This window comes from Diabrotica undecimpunctata, chromosome 5 (assembly GCF_040954645.1).
Source record: "Diabrotica undecimpunctata isolate CICGRU chromosome 5, icDiaUnde3, whole genome shotgun sequence".
NCBI classification, from domain to species: Eukaryota; Metazoa; Arthropoda; class Insecta; order Coleoptera; family Chrysomelidae; genus Diabrotica; species Diabrotica undecimpunctata.
In genome coordinates, this window is record NC_092807.1 from 62483005 (window position 1) to 62503644 (window position 20640).

At 33.2% G+C, this 20640-nt stretch overlaps 1 protein-coding gene across 1 annotated transcript in view; it reads left to right on the top strand.

The window, feature by feature from the left end:
• The first annotated feature begins 2279 nt into the window (after positions 1-2279).
• Positions 2280-20640, top strand: part of LOC140441347 (uncharacterized) — a 278993-nt gene continuing 260632 nt past the window's right edge. Inside the window, exon 1 of the mRNA XM_072532010.1 lies at positions 2280-2566. The gene's annotated coding sequence lies outside the window, so the exon portion shown is untranslated. The remainder of the gene's footprint in view (positions 2567-20640) is intronic.

Here is a 20640-nt window from a genome sequence, read left to right on the forward strand (position 1 = left end):
ACTTTGGTGGTACAAAAACAGAAAAACACTTATATTTTCACTCAAATGTACAGTGACGGTCTACAAACACACCTACTGTTAACAAATAACGGAAAGTAACTACGACGACGACGGTACGGTTTTAAGTTCAACTTTAAGAAGATGGCGGAGAATTTAACATTGTACCCCGTGTAACACTGTGCCCCCTCTTCCCCTACTTAAATTATTTAAATTTGGGAAATGAACCACTATGTACATTTTTTTGTTCTTCCTAAAAATTATTGCAATTCTTTGTTTTTAGCTTTCGGTATTATTCGTAGTTGTTCGTAGTCCTTCCTTGATACGACAGTTAAGTTACCTGCATAAAACATTTTCATTTTATAACCAAGTTTTAAATGTGACAGAAGCAGGGTTGCCGACTTTACCGTTTTTAATGTGCTTAACGATTTTTATTTAACAAACTACATAAATAAATTTTATTCTCTATGTATTTCACAGAACACAGAGCAGATATCCATCCATCCATCCAATGGCGCTACAGCCCAAATCGGGCCTTGGCCTCCTTCAACAGGCTTCTCCAACCATCTCTATTTACCGCTGTTCTTTTCCATGAACGCGTTCCCAGGCAGTTCCTGGCATCCTCATCGACTTCATCTTCCCATCTCTTTTTAGGTCTTCCAACAGGTCTTTTTCCCTGCATTCTTGCATTTAATAATTTTCTGGGGATTCTATTCTCATGCATGCGGACCACGTGCCCTGCCCATCGTAATCTCTGCAGTTTAGTATGTTGTGCTAGAGGTGGTTCGCTATATTGCTCGTATATTTCTCTATTGTACCTAATTCGCCAGTTGTTGTTTTCACTTATTGGGCCCAGGATCCTACGTAATATTTTTCTTTCAAACACATCTAATGCATTGGCAGATTTCTGTGTCACCACCCATGTTTCGCAACCATAACTTACTATGGGCCTGATTATTGTTTTATAGACCCGGAGTTTTGTTTTCCGGTGTACGTCTCGCGATTTGAATATGTGGCCCATCGCGAAATAGGCTTTATTTGCCAGCACAAGCCTTCTATTTATTTCCGGTTCTTCTTCATTGCTTGCGACCAGATCCATTCCTAGGTATGTGAATCTATTTACATGTTCTATATCGTCAATAAAGTGTTGTTGCACCGGTCTATTTGATCTGGTTTGTATGAGTAGTTTTGTTTTATTTGTATTTATTGCTAGCCCTACTGCTTCTGCACTCTGTTTCAACACAACGTAGGTTTCTTCCGCTGCATTCATTGTTCTGCTCATTATGTTTATGTCATCTGCGTATGCTGCTAATTGGGTAGACTTGTTTGTAAGTATGTTATTTCCGCTCACCGTCAACCGTCTAATTACATATTCCAGAACAAGATTAAAGAGCGTTGGAGCTAGTCCGTCGCCTTGTTTCAGTCCTTGCGTTATCGTAAACGCATCAGTGATCTGTCCCTGAATACATACCTGTGCTTCTGTTTCTGTCAACACAGAGCAGATATAAAATGGAAATATACTTTCAGGTTTCACTGATGATGGTCCAACTGGACCGAAAACGTTTTGGAATAAATGTAATCCTTTTGGATAAATTTTAATTATTTTTTAATAAAATAATATAGCATTATACACTAGAAGTTTTTACTTAGTAAGTTTTTTAAATATTTAATTTTGTATAATATTACAACTGAGATGTAGAACTCTTTGTTGACATTTGAATTAAATATTGATGGAATATTCATACCACCATTAAATTGTTTTTGTAAAATATAATATTTAGATAATTACTTGTGAAATGTAAGAAAAATTACATTCATAAATAGTTGAACTCCATAATCTAGGGCAAAAATGTACAAAAATTTAATTACCCTTTCACTATTATGCATTTGTTCGTTATAATTTGAAAAAATTTGTCTACAGTCAGTTTTTGGTAGGAATTTTGTTTGTCCAACATTAGTTTGGTTTTGTATTTACGATCCAACCTAAAAGTGTTTGTAATGTAAAATTGGCATCACCGTCATAAAAATATCCATGAAAAATGAATTCCGAAAATTTCACGACTTCAAGACAACCACTATGTTTTACATAGTTTAATAAATAATATTTATTCCTAAGGTATTTTCGTCAAATCTTCTAATTTCCCCGTTTATTAAAAGATTTTATTTAATAGTCCCAAGATAGCATCCATACGTAGCGCAACAGCTTTGAAAACCTCGCGACTGCGCAACTTAGTTCTGGGATAGTTCGGTATCACAACACAACCAACCGCAACCACTCACAACAGCAAAGCAAACCCAAATAAATAGTAGTCACTAGTAAACCGTTTGGCAGGCAAGTATGATATGTGAGGTCGAGTGACGGTAGGATTTCTGTGAACCGGTCGTACAACAAAACTAAAAAGAAAAAGTCTTGAAAACTGTAGGTTTGTATAGATAACAATATGTGTGAATAGTGGCGTACATATGTGAAGTTTGTGATGTTTCTTATGTTATACAGAACTAAGTTTTGTGATTTTTTCTTGGAAGTTATGTGATATTGTTCTTTAAAGGATATGGTCAATGATACGAGGTGAGATGTACTCAACTTTTGTTAATTTATTCCCTCGATTGATTTTATTTTGCATAGTTTACTCAAATATTAATTGATATTAGTAATAATATTTGGGTGCTTCACTATAACCTGTACTATATTAGACCAAATTTTAAAAAAGGACCTAGATGATAAATATTTAAAAACGTGAAATTTTGAGAGCTTTTTATTTCACGACACAAAATAAAAAGTTCTCTATACTACCTACCCTATCGCCTATTTTTAACTTATTTATTTAAAAAGTTTAGTAAAACGAATGCTTTTATGGATATTTCTTTATTACTGCAAAAAGGGCTTTGGAAATGTTTTGGAGGTTATAAGGTTCTTGAAGCCTTCTGAAGAGATAATCATTTATTTTACATATTAAAAAACAGTATCATCAATTTGTAATTCTTTTGTTTAATTAGAAAATAAATTTGAGCAATCGTTGTGATGTTTATTTTTATAACGAATTAAGTATACAGAATAATTTGAAATCTGAAGGTTTCCATTTACAAACATTACTAGCTAAAAATAATAATTACTTGACCATGGGGTCATGTTTACTGTTTACATTGACCATCGACGGATTATGATTGTTTTATAGTTAAAAACTTGATAAAGGTTGACGAAAATTGATGACAATTATGTACTATCAATTTAACGATAAAAATTATTAAATTGGAGGTATGGCATGACATGGTCATTTTTGAAACGCAACTAGAGGTTACCCCCTCTGTTAATTTTCACCCATGTTATACCAAATTATGTCACTATAATGATGTGGGTGGTGGGTGTTTTACTTACTTTATTGTTTTATACATAATCCTTTCTATTGTGCATACATTTCTTATTCTTCATTCATTACTCTGTATAAATAATGTTTTAACCCACTGTTTTGCTAATTACAATTCTGATTTTTTTGTTTACGTGATGCCATTTTCTGTTTAAATGCATCATTCAAAATTCTTTCAGCTCTTACATTAGCTCACATGCTGCATTACTTCTTCATCTATTTTTCTTTATTGCCTGAATCATAATATGTCTGTACAAGTTAGCATATCCATTTTATAAGGCCAAATTCAGACTAAGACTATAATTTATTGCCAATTTATTACGGAACGAAAAAAAATATTACTATAGCCGTTTCTGAGAAACAATGAGTATGCTAACTTTAGGCTAAAGCTAACACAGCCATAGCTATATCTCGGCAAGGAAAAGGACTGCAGGGCCCATCTTGGCGGCATATTTCATTGCTAATTAATTTCTGTTGATTGGTACGTTGACCAATTCCCAAAAACTACCCCATCATCCCCTAGGCGCAAAACTCATCCCCCGAAAACATCTAGATTATGAGAAAAACGCCGACACTAGAAAAGTGAACCACAAGGAATTAATTGCTAATTTAATGCTGAAATTTTACGCCAAGATACAATTTTTTGTTCTTGTTTCGATGTTTTTATTCTTGTTGTTCATTTTTGGAATGTCTTCAATTCAAATCATACGGTTGTCAAGGAATATTTTTTGACGTTCATAACCAGAATTAAATTAGTTTGTCACGCAAGATTACCAGTAAATTAGCAATTAATTCCTAGCGGTTGACTTTTCTGGTTTCAACGTTTTTGGTCTATCTAGATTTTTTCGGAGTGAGTATTTCGCTGCGGGATAATGGGGTAGTTTATGATGATTGGATAATGTACCAATCATCAACAATTAATTAGCAACCAAATATGAAGCCAAGATGGGCTCTGTAACCTTGTTCATTTCACTTCTGTAGTTTCATTGTTTTTTGGTCGATATCCCGATTTTTCTGTGGATGAGTTTTGCACCAGGGAATGATGGGATATTTTTGGGGATTGGTCAATATACTAATCAACAGCAATTAATTAGCAATAAAATATGCCGCCAAGATGGGCCATATAGCACTTTTCATTGTCGAGATATACTTAGCTATGTCTATGCTAGCTTTACCATAAAGTTAAGTTTAGTTTAAAGCCATTGCGATTACCTATACTTACATTGGCCTTTAAATTGTTAAATTTTATGCAATACTTACTTATTTAATTTGATTTATTAAAAAAAAAAAAATTAATATTTTACAATATCTGATTACTTACTTCTTAGTTCACCAAATGTTGAAACTGACGACACTTGGCGTTCACACAATGATAAAATTTTTTTGAAAAGTTCTCTCACATTCCTATGTATTTGCGGAATGATTCGTCAACATTCTTTGACAATTCGTTGACGTAAATCTTCTAAAGATGCGGGTGGTGTTCTAAGTGTCGCCACAAAAAGAAATCTAGCAGAAAAATCTGGTGATAAAGAAGGCCACTCAATGCTGCCTCTTCTACCAATTCAATGTCGTGGAAAATGTTGGTCTAGAGATTGACAAGCAAATAAAACATTATGCGAAGGAGCATCGTCCTATTGCTAAGTCAAATGGTCTTCATGATATTGTTGATAATTTTCACTAATATAAATCAAGGCAGGATTAATCACGTTTTTCAGTAATTGTAAATACATTTCGCCAGTCAAATTGCCAGGTAAAAACTACCTTATATAATTATTGTATAATTCATACTTAAACGAAAGATGGTGAATTAATAAAAAGGTCAGAACTACGACAATAAATTAACAATGAATGACGCATGTGTGTACTTTTCTTAAAACTAGTTTATTTCCATTTTTTGTGAATTTAAGGGAGTGAGATCGGTAGCACATGGTGTGAGGGGTACTTTAAATTAGCAATGAAATATGGACTATATCTCGTAGCTGTCATATTATATATGGATATTGTAGCTTAAGATAAATATTGTCTGGTGTATGCAAAGAATATAGCAAAAAGCTTTTCAAGCTGAAAGCGAGGGTCAAATGATACGTATATTATTTTTTATCAACAGTATCAGCACCATTTCGCCAAGATTTGCATTGAAGGATGATATGAAGCTAAGATAGGTTTATTGATCATTATTTATGGGAAACGAATGCAGCACTAAAACGTTTCTTGACCTAAAACTTCAGCAATAAATTAGCGATTAATTCATAGCGGTTCACTTTTCTGGTTTCAACGTTTTTTGCCGATATCTTGATTTTTCCAGGAATGAGTTTTGCGCTTGGGAGATGATGGGGTAGTTTTTGCGGATTGGTCAATATACCAATTAACAGCAGTTAATTAGCAATAAAATATGCTGCCAAGATAGATCCTATAACCCTTTTCATTGCCGAGCTACGAGTTTCTAGTAAACGGTTGCAGCAATAAATTGTTTCTTGGCGTAAAACTTCGGCAATAAATTAGTAATCAATTGCTTGCGGTTTGCTATTTGGCCGATAACTCTGTTTTTCTGGATGTGTTAAGCTAGGAGATGATGGAGTAGTTTTTGGGGATTGGTTATTATAAGTACCAATCAACAGCAATTAATTAGCAATAAAATATGCATAACCATATATTAGCAATAAATATGCAATCAATATAAGCCCTGTACCCATTTTCCTTGCCGAGATAGTTAAAGCTATGCTTGCTTTACCATAAAGTTAGCATAATCATTGTTTCTCGGAAACCGTTGCAGCAATAAATTGTTTCTTGGCGTAAAACTTCGGAAATAAATTAGCAATCAATTTTCTTGTGGATCACTTTTTCGCTGATATCTCGGTTTTTCTGGGGGTGTGTTTTAAGATAGGAGATGATGGGGTTATTTTTTTGGGATTGGCTAATATACCAATCAACAGCAATTAATTAGCAATAAAATATGCCGCCAAAGCGGTTCGCTTTTCGGCCGGTATCTCGGTTTTCAGGGGGTGTGTTTTGATCTAGCGAATGTTGGGGTAGCCTTTGGGGATGGGTTAATATACCAATCAACAGCAATTAATTAGCAATAAAATATGCCGCCAAGATGGACGCTGTACCCCTTTTCCTTGCCAAACTAGCTATGGCTATGCTTGCTTTACCATAACGTTAGCATACCCAATGTTTCTTGGAAACGGCTATAGCAATAATTTTTTTCTTTCCGTAATAAATTATTTAAGTAGCAATAAATTATAGTGTTGGTCTGAATTCGGCCTTATAAAATGGAAATTCTAACTTTACAGACATTGTTTATGCACATTTATTGTTTTTAAAGTAGAACGAAATCATATCTACCCTTTCCGGAATGGAATAAATTAATGGAATAATTAACTGATTATTACTAAATAAGCCAATTTACAATAGTTTATATAATCCGCTATTATTCACACATTTTTCATACGGAATTGGAAGTTTTTTAATCCCATCACCAAACAATGAATCTGATCGCGTCTCTAACCAATTGAGTGATTCAAACATGTGATAGTTACACGGAGATAGATCCGGACTGTAGGGCGGTTGTTTCAGTGTTTTCCAATGAATATTGTTTTTATTGGAAATATTTCTTGAATTAATGCAGCTGTGTATGGTCGAGCATTGTCATGGAACAGAATTACACTTTGACTCTCGTCTTTTTCGTGGATAAGCCAATTTAACTTCATTAAGAAATTAGCAGTAGTACGCAGATTACTTAAGTATACACTTCATGAAGGAAATCAACAAGCAGTAGGCAAGCAATTCTAAAAAATAATTGCGAAAACGTTCCCAGCGGAAAGACGGATATTGGTTTTCCGTCGTGCTGCTTCTCCAGGTTTTCCGTCGTGCTGCTTCTCCAGGTTTTCCGTCGTGCTGTTTGCTTAGATTCGGTGGTATAATGATGTACCCACGTAATACCACAGGTTACAATGTACATCAAGAAGTCAACCTCCTCTGTTCGATAGTGTGCGAAAAGTCTTTCACATACGGCAAGTCGTTTTCCTCGCCAATAGGCGAGGAACCAACCTTGCCGACACTTTTCGCTATCCAAAATCATCTGAAATGATTGATTGGGCACCCCCATACGATATTCCGATGTGATCATCAATTTTCCATATTGGAAGGTGGTCTCTCCTTCAATAATCTCACGGGTCGCAAGAATATTCGTGACATTGGTGATTGTCCGTGGTTGGTCTGTATGGGTTTCGGCCATAAGCGTTTTTTCAGCGAACGTAAAATTTCAGCAGGTTTTATGCGCCCCCGCGACAAAAATTTAATAATAACGCAAGAATACGTCACGATTGAAAGAAAGCTCTAAACTAAAGAATTATACCAAGCACGATTTCTATTACAAAGTTTATATGAATATTCAAAATTTGCATTTTATGTAACAATTACAGCAATATGAGATTAATGTAAATATTATGATCTTTCCGCAATTTGATATCGTTTACGTTAATAAATGTGATGGGGGTCAAATCGCTTGTATAATGAGATTAGCAGTAAAAAGTCAGAGGGGATATTGCAGAAAGGGAGATTAATGAAATCAAAAGTATTAAAAGCTATGTTTCAATATGCATTAAAAGAATTCTGCCCTCGTTTTAGCGTTAAATCATTTTGTACTAAAATTCTCAGAATATTTGCTTTCAATAACTGTATAGACAAATCAATAAGGCTATTTTCAGAAAATACCTACTGTGTAAATGTGCAATTCTATTTGTAAGTTAGGTATATACCTACTTAATCTAAAAAACCAATTAACTTTCTTTAAGTACCACGTAGATTACTACATAACATCAATACAAATATTAGTTTTAACTTTAATTTTACAGAAAACTTATCTAACATCATGGCGAAATGGCAATATTTTAAGTAAATTTTGTTACCCATCATCTAATTAATGTGATTGGATTAAGAACGATAAAAAATGAAATTATACGGTTCGAAAGCAATTATTTTACACCTGATATTTATGGGTATTGTTCTGTAGAAGGTTGAATACTTGGAATTTAATCAAATTTTTAAGGAAAATACTAATGTTGATCATTTCCTTAAGAAATATTATCTCCATTTTGTAAGGCTAAATTCAGACCAACAATATAAGTAATCTATTGCAAATTTATTACGGAAAGAAAAAAAATTATTGCTGTGGCCGTTTCCGAGAAACAGTGGGTATGCTAATTTTAAGATAAAGACATAGCCATAACTATTTCTCGGCAAGGAAAAAGAATACACGGCCCGTCTTGGCGACATATTTTATTGCTAATTAATTGCTGTTGATTGGTATATTAACCAATCTACCCCATCTATTAACCAACCTACCCCATCATCCCCTAGCTCAAAACATATCGGAAAAACCGAGATATCGGCCAAAAATTGATTGATAAATTATTGCCGAAGTTTTACGCCAAGAAACAATTTATTGCTGCAACCGTTTCCGAGAAATCATTGTTATAGCTATGACTATGCTAACTTTACGGTAAAGCTAGCATAGTCATAGCTATATCTCGGCAATAAATAAGGCTACAGGGCCCATCTCGGCGGTATATTTTATAGCTAATTCATGGCTATTGATTGTTACATTGACCAATCCCCAAAAACTATCCCATCATCCAAAAGCGCACAACTCATTCTCGGAAAAATCGATATATCGGACAAAAACGTTGAAACCAATAAAGTGAACCGCTAGGAATTTATTGCTAATTTATTACTGAAGTTTTACGCTAAGAAACAATTTATTTCTGCAATCGTTTTTGAGAAATAATGGTTGTGCTGACTTTACTGTAAAGCTAACATAGCCATGGTTATATCTCGACAATGAAAAAGGCTAAAGAACCCACTTTGGCGGCTTATTTAATTGCTAATTAATTGCTGTTGATTTGTATATTGAACAATCCTCAAAAACTACCCCATCATCCCCTAGCGCAAAACTCATCTCTATAAAAATCGGAAAAAACGATGAAATTAGAAAACTGAACCACCACGAATTAATTGTTAATTCCTTGTTAAAATTTTACGCCAAGAAACAATATATTGCTCTAACCGTTTCCTAGAAACGATGGCTATGCTAACTTTACGGTAAAGCTATCTATCATATCTGTATCTATATCTGGGCAACAAAAAGGGTTACAGGTTTTTGAGAAACCATAAAATATACTCTAATCTATGTTAGTTATTATCTAAGTGATCACATATATTTATCCACACAAACTATAGGGAATATTAGGTCGTGTATACAAACTCAATCACTGTAAATATTTAGTAATAAGTATTTAGTAATAAGTATTTAGTAATTTAGTAATTAAGACCATTTCATACATGATTTTTATTTAATGTATTAATGTAGTTCAACGAAAATTGAATAAAACATTTTGGTCCAGTGGATGCTAGAATTTTCTAGAATTCTTTTAAAAACCTTGGAATCTAGTAACCTATAAACATTTAACTACTGAAATTTATGCTGGAGAAACTGTTTCAAACAGTACCTTTCCTTTAGATGTGTCATCGCCCTTAAAAGAGCGTTATTTTGACCAAATCTGACTCCCAGAGGAAACAAAGAAGAAAAAGTAAGGAGATAATATGATCAGGTGTTACTTCAGAAGCGTGGCAAAACTATCATAAAAATAAAGAAGATGAGAAAACCAAAAAACTTAGACACAGAAAAGAGAGCTTTTCTAAGAGAGCAAAATTAAGATCAATTTAAGAATAGAAAAAAACCTCTGAATCTGAAAGTTCTGAAGACTGTATGAAAAGTGGTGATAGCTTAGATGACATAGAAATCAATATACAAGATTTATAAGTGAATTTTTAAAAGTAGATTCTGTTCGTACAGTTGCTGCAGGAGACCATTTACTTGTTAAGTTTCGGGAGAAAAAAGAAAAGCTGTATAAACGCTTGTGTTGCTCAAAACATATTTAACGAAGAAAGTGATGTAGAAGTTATGTGCCTTAAAACAACCACAGATGAAAAAACTCAATTTAAAACTAACAAAATTGACGTTTCAACTATAAATTTTTTTAGACATAATCGGTAAGTCGCACACTACTAAGATAATTTCAGTAACTCCAGGAGATAGGCCTAGTCCAGGAGATAGTAAGCCTATCGATGTATTTGAAATAACTACTATGTATTAAGTGTATTTTTTTTACTATTTTCTCATTTAAGTTTGTTTTCTTTTTTAATAGACCATTTCAATTTTATTAGTAATTAAAGTATCATTAATAATTACTTTTATGGGATTTTATCATGTCAATAATTGGGATGTCAAAATGGATTTTTTCAAAATTAATGTCCGTTTTGGCCATAGGCGTCCGTTTTGGGTAGGTCAACGGTTATTTTAATGCATAACTTTTTTGTCGTTAACTTCTAAGCATTCGTGATGGTAGATTATTAAATTTTCAGGTATTCTAGTACTAAAAGATACTCTTGCCTTAAGTCGGTAGGATACACCGTTTTCTAGAAAAATCGATTTGAAAATTTTTCATTTTTTCTTCATGAAAGTTAAATTAATAGGTATCTTAATTAATTTTATAAATTATCTTTTGTTTCAATGAATGCGGCATACAATTCGTAAAAAAAGTTTAGGAAAAGTAGCAAAAAAATTAAATTGAAACAAAATTTTATTTAAAATGTTTTAAAAACAAACTATTTATTACGATGGAACGAAACTAATACAAAAGAATATGTATCATAAGTAGATAGTTACAAAAGATGCGCGAAATTGATGACCATTAGTCTCTATGCATAAATTTGCCGTTTTGCTTAGAAATCGCCGAATTCTTGCAAAAATTACAAAGTTGTTAGCATCTTGTATCCTTAGCTCGAGTTGTGCACGATTTTGTATCGAAATGGAATAAACAAATGCTTTTATGTATCCCCAAACACAATAATCGCAAGGATTAAAATCCGGCAACCTTGTTGGCTAAGCAACTGGACCGCCTCTTCCAATCCAGTGGTCTTCGTAGTTATTTTCAAGAAAGTCTCGTATATTCCTGCTAAAGTAGGCCTGACAACCATCACATACAAACCATAAGTTTTGTGGAATATTTAAAGGCACATCATGTAAGAATCAGATAAAACATTTTGGTTTTATAAATTAATCATTACATTTTTCCTCCCCTGTATTCATTCGATCGTAATAGTACCGCTGAGGCTCGGGAATACATCTCGCTTAAAGACAGAAGAGTTTTAGTCGTTAAGAGGGACAGGCGCACCCGCTAGTGCATCGATGCATTCATATTGAATTGGTTTTGTTCGTTGTTTCGTAAAGTAGTGCAAATCATGGTAGTTAGCAGTAAGTTCTTCACCTAGTTTTACCTCAACCTTTAAATTGTTTATTGCAACCATTTAAATTTTGATAATTATTTGCACCTATGAATTAAAGTTCATTTATCTTACCAGAGCTATCGAAGGAATAGTTCGTGTTAATTTAATTACTATTAATTCGTAATAGTACATTTCTTTGTTAATTCCCCACACCTATGTTGATGATTAAACGATTGAACAACGTGGGGATTGTCACCAACGTACGAGTGATATTGTGCATTATGCACTTTAAAAATTTTATTTTTTGTGAATGTAGCGTTGTCGCAAAACAAAACGTATCTGAAAAAATCTTCATTTTGATTTTTCTGATTTTGTTTCCATTTACCTGATTCTTCACCAGCTGCAAAATCTCCTTGTAGCAGTGCTTGTACCTTTGTAAAATGAAAAGGATATAAATTGTCGTTGTGTAAGATATTTCCTACGGAAGATTTTGAAATTGTGGGATATATGGCACATAGTCTTCGAAAGCTAATTTCTGGATTTTTCTTAACTTCATTAAAATAACATCTTCATGTGATGCTGTTACATAATCAGGTCCCCCCTTTCATTATTTTTTTGTTATCACTCAACCTGTTTCTCTTAATCGTTGATGAAAAGCTGTCAATGTTGAGTACGTGCGATCACGATTTAGAAATTTTTCAGGGTATCTACGTTGTGCTTCTGGAGCGTGACACCTTATTTTGCCATAAACTAAAGCACATCAAACCATTTTTGTTGAATTGAAATTATTATATTTAAATGCCGCAAAGTTAAAAACTTAAAGATAAACTTCACGAACTGATCACAATTTGACAATGAAAAACGTAAGTTATACTTATGTTCACAGGTCACGGCCAAGTAGTGCAAAAAATATTAATTTAACTTTCATGAAAAAAAAAAACGAAAAATTTTCAGATCGATTTTTCTGGAAACGGTGTATCCTATCGAGTAAGAGTACCTTTTAGTACTAGAATAACTGAAAATTTAATAATCTAGTGTCACGAATGCTTAAAAGGTACAGACAAAAAAGTTATGCGTTAAAATAACCGTTGACCTACTCAAAACGGACGCCTATGATCGGTACTAGAAATTCACAATTGATAAAATCGATTTAACTCTAGAGGATAAAAAAATCTTACCAGTTTTCGTTTTTCTAAACAGAAGCGTTCTGGAGGTATTTACAAAAAACGAATTACAAGGCGCTATCTTTTAAGAGCTCTAGCTCCCCTAGGAAGCATTTACGGACTACCAGTACTAGTACCAGACTTACAATGACTTAAAATAAATGTTTCCAATTCAATACACATTAAATATATTGAAATAATGAATTGTTTGCTCGTGTGGGTCCATTTTAAACTGGGTAGTAGAAATAAATGACAGATTCGCTCACAATCTATTTATTTAGTAAGCTACCACCGGACCACTATAGTTTTTGGTCATCATCAGGTCAACGGTAAGTACAATCTTTACAAAGCTAAAAAAACATACATATTGTAATACTACGAATTTAACCAAGCCTTACATCAGATATGGTACAAAATATGCACTATTATTTATTTATGTTAGTTAAAATTGAGGATGTGGGTGGTTTTTTATTGAATGTAAAGGTGACGTTAGTATAAAGATAATATAAGCAGTATTTACATTCCGGTACAAGGTCTATTGTTAAGATAACGTGTTTCAAATGCTCATTTTTGCTAGTATACATCGATCTAAAAAAGGGCCTTTTCTTGAGGAGCTAGTCTAGAAGCTACTTTGTGTTGTGATTGATCGTAGACAGAAAAAAGAAAACAGAAAGGACGTTATTGTTTGTAACTGTGTCAATGATGTTGTATTAAAGAAATTATTTACTTTTATTCTAGAGATATATTTATGAAGATGTGTATTATTTATTTAATTATTTAATTTTAAGGTAAGTTAATAACCTATTTCTAAATGATATAATGTAATATAGCTCTTAATCAGCAAAAAAAGTGTGATCTGATGACCTGATGATGACCCGAAAACTGTAGTGGTTAAAACCGGTCGTCGCTTACTAAATAAACAGATTGTAAGTAAGTATGTCATTTATTTCTACTACCTAGTTTTAAATATACTGACTTTTTATAATCACCCTGTTCGAATCTTCAAAACAACATAATTCCTCTCTCCAATTATTCGTTATGGCCATTATCCCAAGACTGCCATAATAAAAAGAAACAATACAAAGAGAAGAGTACTATTATAGTTTCCCACACAATTAATAGATTGACGTAAATTATTCCAACATAACGTTCCTAGTTATTTGATAACTGCATATCAGATATTTCAATAGACGGAACTATGTTATTATTATTAATTAGATAGAAATTGCTGTTCACGTTAATTTAAAGCCAATTTGTAAATTCAGTTTCCACTTATAATCCGAAAAATAACCAATAGATACAACTACATTGCAACAATCAAAAGAAACACATTACGATACATTGTAACAAAATGGTAGGTCATAAATTAAATCACATATTTTGGAGCCAAAAATAGTTTGATCGAACCTAACTTCCTGTGCTCAAAAAAGTTTGGGCAAGTTTGAAGTTGCAGAATTAGAATCGATCTTTTCCTATACCTCAGGAAAAAATAATATGTAGACTGTTCAACATCCCAAAGTTCCATTTGTTTTAATTAAATTATTATTGTGGCACCAATAGATTGTTTATGACATGATTTCATACTTTTTGCCACTTCAAACAGTTACGAAAAGCCAGTTTTTATCAAAATTCGACTTTTTTTCATTATCTTCTTTCATTATTTTTTGGTTTTCATTATCTTTTTTGCATTCTTCTTAACGTGCCCTGTATGTCTGCGTAGACCTTCACTGTACATTATCTTGTCGGGTGAGATGTTAAATAGTCAGAATTAAATTATTGCAGCGTTGCGAATAGTTTCATAACTGTGGATTCCTATCCACTGGCTAGTATTATGCAACCTGACATCTTTTATGACCTAGAGTTATCTTACTCCCTATCTTTCCTTCTAGTACTAGTTTCTGAAGAGTGTATAGTTCTCGTCGTAACATGTGCCCTAAACATGCAGTCTTCTTAGTTTTTACATGATATTCCTTCCATGATATTCTAAGCATTCGGCACAGGCGCCACATTTCAAAAACTTCCAAGTTTGTTAATGGATCTGGTCTTTAACGTCCTTGCTTCCATTTTGTACAAGAGAGGAGGCCAAACATAACACCTTAGCATCTTGTATTTCAGTTTGAAATCCAACTGACAATCACTCGAATTTACGAAGTTTCCAAAAAAGCATGTCTGGCTTGTTCTACTGTGCTCACTGTTTTAGTCTCAGGGTTCCAATATCGTTTAAGATAACCCTGATATTTAAACTGTCTGACTTTTTTGAAATATTTGCATTTGGGTCATTATTTCTACTAATAATCATTGTTTGTGTCTTCTTGATATTTATCTTCAAACCCAAAGATTCACTTGTCAGAGTTAGATTATTTAAAACTCCGAAAATTGAAGATCTTAGATGTTATCTACCACTATAGCTGTATCATCGGCACACCTTAGAGTAATGCCATTCTTGGAGTCTGCCACTGATTCTGCAAATGCTTTTTCTACGTATATGTTAAACAACATTGGAGAAAGTATACAAACTTGCATTACTCCCTTTTTTATTGACAAATCTTCCGTTTCGTTGAAATTTTGAAGACGTACTGTTGCTGTTTGGTTCCAATACAGATTGGCGACAATGCTTATATCATTGGGATCCAGTCCCAACTCTTGTAGATATTGTATCATTAGTTCGTGTTTTATATTATCGAATTCTTCTTCTTCAAGTGCCATCTTCGTTCCGAAGGTTGACGATCATCAGGGCTATACGTATTTTCGAAACTGCTGACCGAAACAATTCGTTGCTGCTACAGCTATACCATTCCCGTAGATTCTTTAGCCAGGAGTTTCGTCTTCTTCCTATGGACCTTTTTCCTGCTATTTTCCCTTGCATAATTATTCGAAGCAGTTCATATATTTCGCCTCTTGTAATGTGTCCCAAGTATTGCAGTTTTCGTTTTTTGATCGTAAATATGACTTCCTTTTCTTTATTCATTCTTCTCAAGACCTCGACATTTGTGACTCTCTCGGTCCATAATATTCTCAGGATTCTGCGATACATCCACAGTTCAAATGCCTCTAATTTTTTGGTATCAATATTTTTCAACGTCCATGACTCCATTCCGTAGAACAGAACAGAAAGTACGTAACATCTCATCAGGCGAAGTTTCATTTCAAGACTCAAATCTCTTCCGCAGAACACTCTCTTCATTTTAGTGAATATGGATCTGGCTTTTACTATTCTTATTTTGATTTCTGCTGAGCTATCGTTGTCTTCATTTATAATATTATCTAATGCTTTCTCATAATCGATGAAACAGAGGAAAACGTCCTTTTTTGATCTAAACAATTCTGTATTAATGCTTGCATACTAAAGATCGCCTCCTTCTTGCCAAGTCCATTTTTGAAACCAAACTGACTTCAGTCACTGAACTTCATATTTCATTATGCACAACAGTCTAAAATTATGAGTATCAAAAAGTGGTTTACAAATAAAGACTGATGATAAACGTGACAGAAAGGTCAAAATTAGAACTTACGTGTAAGCACATTTTGCAAAAATAATCATGGTCCAAGTAAATATCTTCACTCGATATACTTAAATACGCGGAAGAATTTGGTGCCATGTTTTTAACATTAATATTAATATCACCAAAGACCTATAAAAATAAATTTTGAGTTAAGTGATTTGTATAGTGCAAATAAAAGGCAACCTGCCCCGTTTTGCAAAAGCTGCAAGCTTTTGAAACATGCGAGATTACGACAGGGAGACACGCTAGCCTCTCTTGTCTTCAATATAGCGTTAAAAACGACTATAACAGATGCCGAGTTACACAATATGGAAATAATCTTTAATAGGTCAATGCAAATTGTGACTTACGCTTACAATTTGGATTTGATCGCATCTACCACACGAAGACATGAAGAGGTGGTTTCCACCTTCTCAACGGCAGCACAAAATATGGGCCTCACAATAAACGAGGAAACAACCAAAGTGATGGCATCGATCCCGAACAACAGAGATAGAGCTATAAACGCCGAACAAAACTTCAGTGTAGACCACTATAATTTTGAAGTAGTAAACAAGTTTACCTACCTTGGTAAAGTCTAACAAGACATCTAAGGGGCTCATTAATCTGCTCAGCGTAGCGCTATTGTTAGACGTGTGAAATTACATAAACAAGGGATCCTTTCATAAAACAGATACTGAGATCCCTTGTTTATGGAATTTCACACCTCCGGAACAATAGCACCCCGTTGACCTGAGTATTCATGACTCTCTTAGATATCTGTTTAGACTATAACCTCATAACAATCGATAACAACACATAAAAAGAAGTAAAACGAATGATACTGCTTAGACAAGACCAAAAGCTCGGGTTCGTTCGAAAAAATATTCCGATGAGATATTTTTGCATAATCACTCCCGTGAGACACCCCGAATAAGGTTTAGGAAGGACCATGTGAAAAGTGGTTCTAATTTATTTAAACAATTTTTTAAACAAATTATAAAAATCAACTTTTTCGTCTCGGACAAAATTGTAAATAATTTAAAACTGAAAAAAAAAAACGAAAAATAACGATTTTTGCAACAATAAGAGCTTAAATTCAAGTTCAAACATTCTATCAGTTCCCGAAGAGTATTTTGGGCTTGTTTTGTTTTAAAACATTGTTTTTTATTTGTTAATATTTGGGAAATATCCTATGCACATCTGATACTTTTAAATTCGTGCATTGAGATCTTTAGTGTAAACTTATGTATGAAGAAATGCCATTTATTTCTCGTAGTTTCTTAGAAAATCAGCTTTTTAGCTAAGAAACCGGCTAAATACGTAGCTAAGTGGCGCTTCTTACACGAATGAAATTAAATGTCTCTGTCCTCTTTTTATTGTCTATAAAGCTGAAAAATGCAGCTTTATAGACAACGTTTTAGTTTATAAAGCTAAAATCTTCAGTTTCTTAGACTAGCGTCATATAATTGACCCGCCTTTTTATATAAAGCTGAAAGCGGATCAGTTTTGGAAAACATTTGTCTAAAAAGCCGAAATTGTTATCACGTTTCCCTTATTGTTAATATCTTGAAGCCATGAAAAGTATACTGAAATATAATTTTAAATCTTACAAAACTGATTAAACATTAAAATCTATCAATCTAAAATTACTTACTTAAAATTAAAAAATTAATACTCGTATTTAATTACTTATGTTTATTTTCTTTGCCAAAAATCGATCTTATCATAGGGTGATCAGAAGAACTCTATATGAGGCTGTACTGAGTGCCGTAAAAACTGGGATACATATCACGTCATTACGACATGAAGTAATCAACGATTGATCAACAATTTGGTTGATAAGGACAATTTGTAACGAGTACTTAAGATTTACATCATTGAATTGGATTTATTATCTTCAGATGAAGAAATTATCACCGAGCAACTTCCAAACTCGCAATCTATTGAGTTAGTACCTGAAGCTTCAATACCTTCAGGAAATTCTACTAATCCGTTACATCATTAAACAGTCAAAATATTGTTATTAATGCTCTATCCTTAGAACGTGAAGTTGAAGGAAATCAATTCCTAAATGATTTACCTATTGCAAGTCCATTCCGTCAGGATCTAAATAATTCTCTAAATGGAGAAACTAAATGGCTTACAATAAATCTATTCCTTGAAAAACTGGTCTCTATTACATTATTACGTCATCGTCCGAATATATTTCTGCAGCAGCTAGACAATGAAATTGTGAGCACCGACGATGTATTTTTCACAACTGAAGACAATATTTTACCAGGAACTGCTAGCAACGATATGAAGCAAAATGTGTTATCACATCAAACTACCAAGGCGAGTTTTACCTTGATACAGGATGAAGTAGATGCTACTGCAGATGTCAACAAACAAGGTACATCTTTATCTGCGCAGTATATATCTCGCAGCTTTTACTTCTATGGAATATGAAGAAGTTATTACATCAGAAGTAAATAGCAATGTTAAAGAGAACGGACATTTATCTATGCAATACTCAGTGTAGAAAAGATGCTACTAACGACCACGACGTTGTCGTGTAATGAAATTAACCAAAACACCAACGAAGGTAACGTCATTGAAGTTTAGCAATATGCAGCTATTTGTTGGCATGAAATAGGTCATAAGATCTTCAACACTGATTACCAAGTATTTTGCGGCATTTGTAGTAACCACGATGATGATGATTGATCCAACATGCGGTACACTTTCAATCGAAAATTAATTCATATGTCACCTTTGTATGAGAGGAAAACATTTTTAGAAGTGTAAAATGAACGTTACAAACGACAAAAAATAAAAGCTACCAAAATGCTCAAAGATTGTGATGATCAATTTTCAACACTTTCTCCAAGTAAGTAAAACAGTATTACTCAGAATAGATAAAGTTGGCCGCAATCATTTAGATCACAATAATATATTTGGTGTCACAATGGCAGTCATGCGTGATTTACACCAAACAGTTTATGGTATTATAAATCAGCGGTTTTCAAGAAATGCCTCAACAGTTTCTGGATCTGAATGTGATCTGAATTGATGATGTACCTAAAAATGCAAGTCATACTTTGCGGCAAGCATCAAAAGTACAATGCCAAAGCAATAGGTGTCTTGAAGTGTAATTCTAGATGGCATGCAAGTTCTATACTTTTTCCATTGTCAATTTGCCAAGCGTCGGCTTTTGAGGTTCTTTGATGTCGATGCCGACCATTGGCGTGGAAATTAAGAAAAGGGATCAGTTATCAAACGCATATTTCAAGAAAAATCATATAATTTTTATTAATTTTTACATAATTATATTCAGGAAAATTTCTCAATTTTTGGGCAGAAATTGTTTAAACAATTTTTTAAACAAATTCAAAATATCACCTTTTGTGCTCCAAAAAATATTTTTTAGGTTTTTGGGTGACTCTAAATAAGATCTATGTCATTTTTCTCAAAAGTTAATAGTTTTGGAGATATAAGCGATTTAAAATCCGAAAAATGCGATACCTAATATGCATTTTCGAGGCTTGAAAAATATGTAAATGAGTATTGGCGTGGAAATTAAGAAAAGGGATCAGTTATCAAACGCATATTTCAAGAAAAATCATATAATTTTTATTAATTTTTACATAATTATATTCAGGAAAATTTCTCAATTTTTGGGCAGAAATTGTTTAAACAATTTTTTAAACAAATTCAAAATATCACCTTTTGTGCTCCAAAAAATATTTTTTAGGTTTTTGGGTGACTCTAAATAAGATCTATGTCATTTTTCTCAAAAGTTAATAGTTTTGGAGATATAAGCGATTTAAAATCCGAAAAATGCGATACCTAATATGCATTTTCGAGGCTTGAAAAATATGTAAATGAGTATTTTTGAGATTCAAGAGTATCTAAACTAAAGTATCAACATTGATTTTGGTGAGAAATCGGAGCAATATTTTCCGTAGCAGAAAAAGGTGATCTTTTGAATTGGAATTGTTTCCGGCAAAAATGTCCGGCACCCTTCAACCTTCGATTTGTTTAAACGGGGCATTTTTGAATAGGACTCTTCAAAGGACAGAATCAGTTTTTTTTTCAAATGGGAGCGGGCTCACAACACCGAATAAATAACAAATTAATTCTTTCAAATTAAAGCTTGTTAATTTTAGTGATTTATAAGAATATTGGACTTATTATTTAGTTTTTACATAAACCATAATATTTTTTTACAATTATCTGTAAATAATGGCTCATTCTGTAAGAAAATTTTAAAACATTGTCTATCCAGCAATTAAGATAGTCAACTGAAATTTAATTTTTAAACACGGCCTACTGTTAATGCACAAACAGGGTGAATCTTCA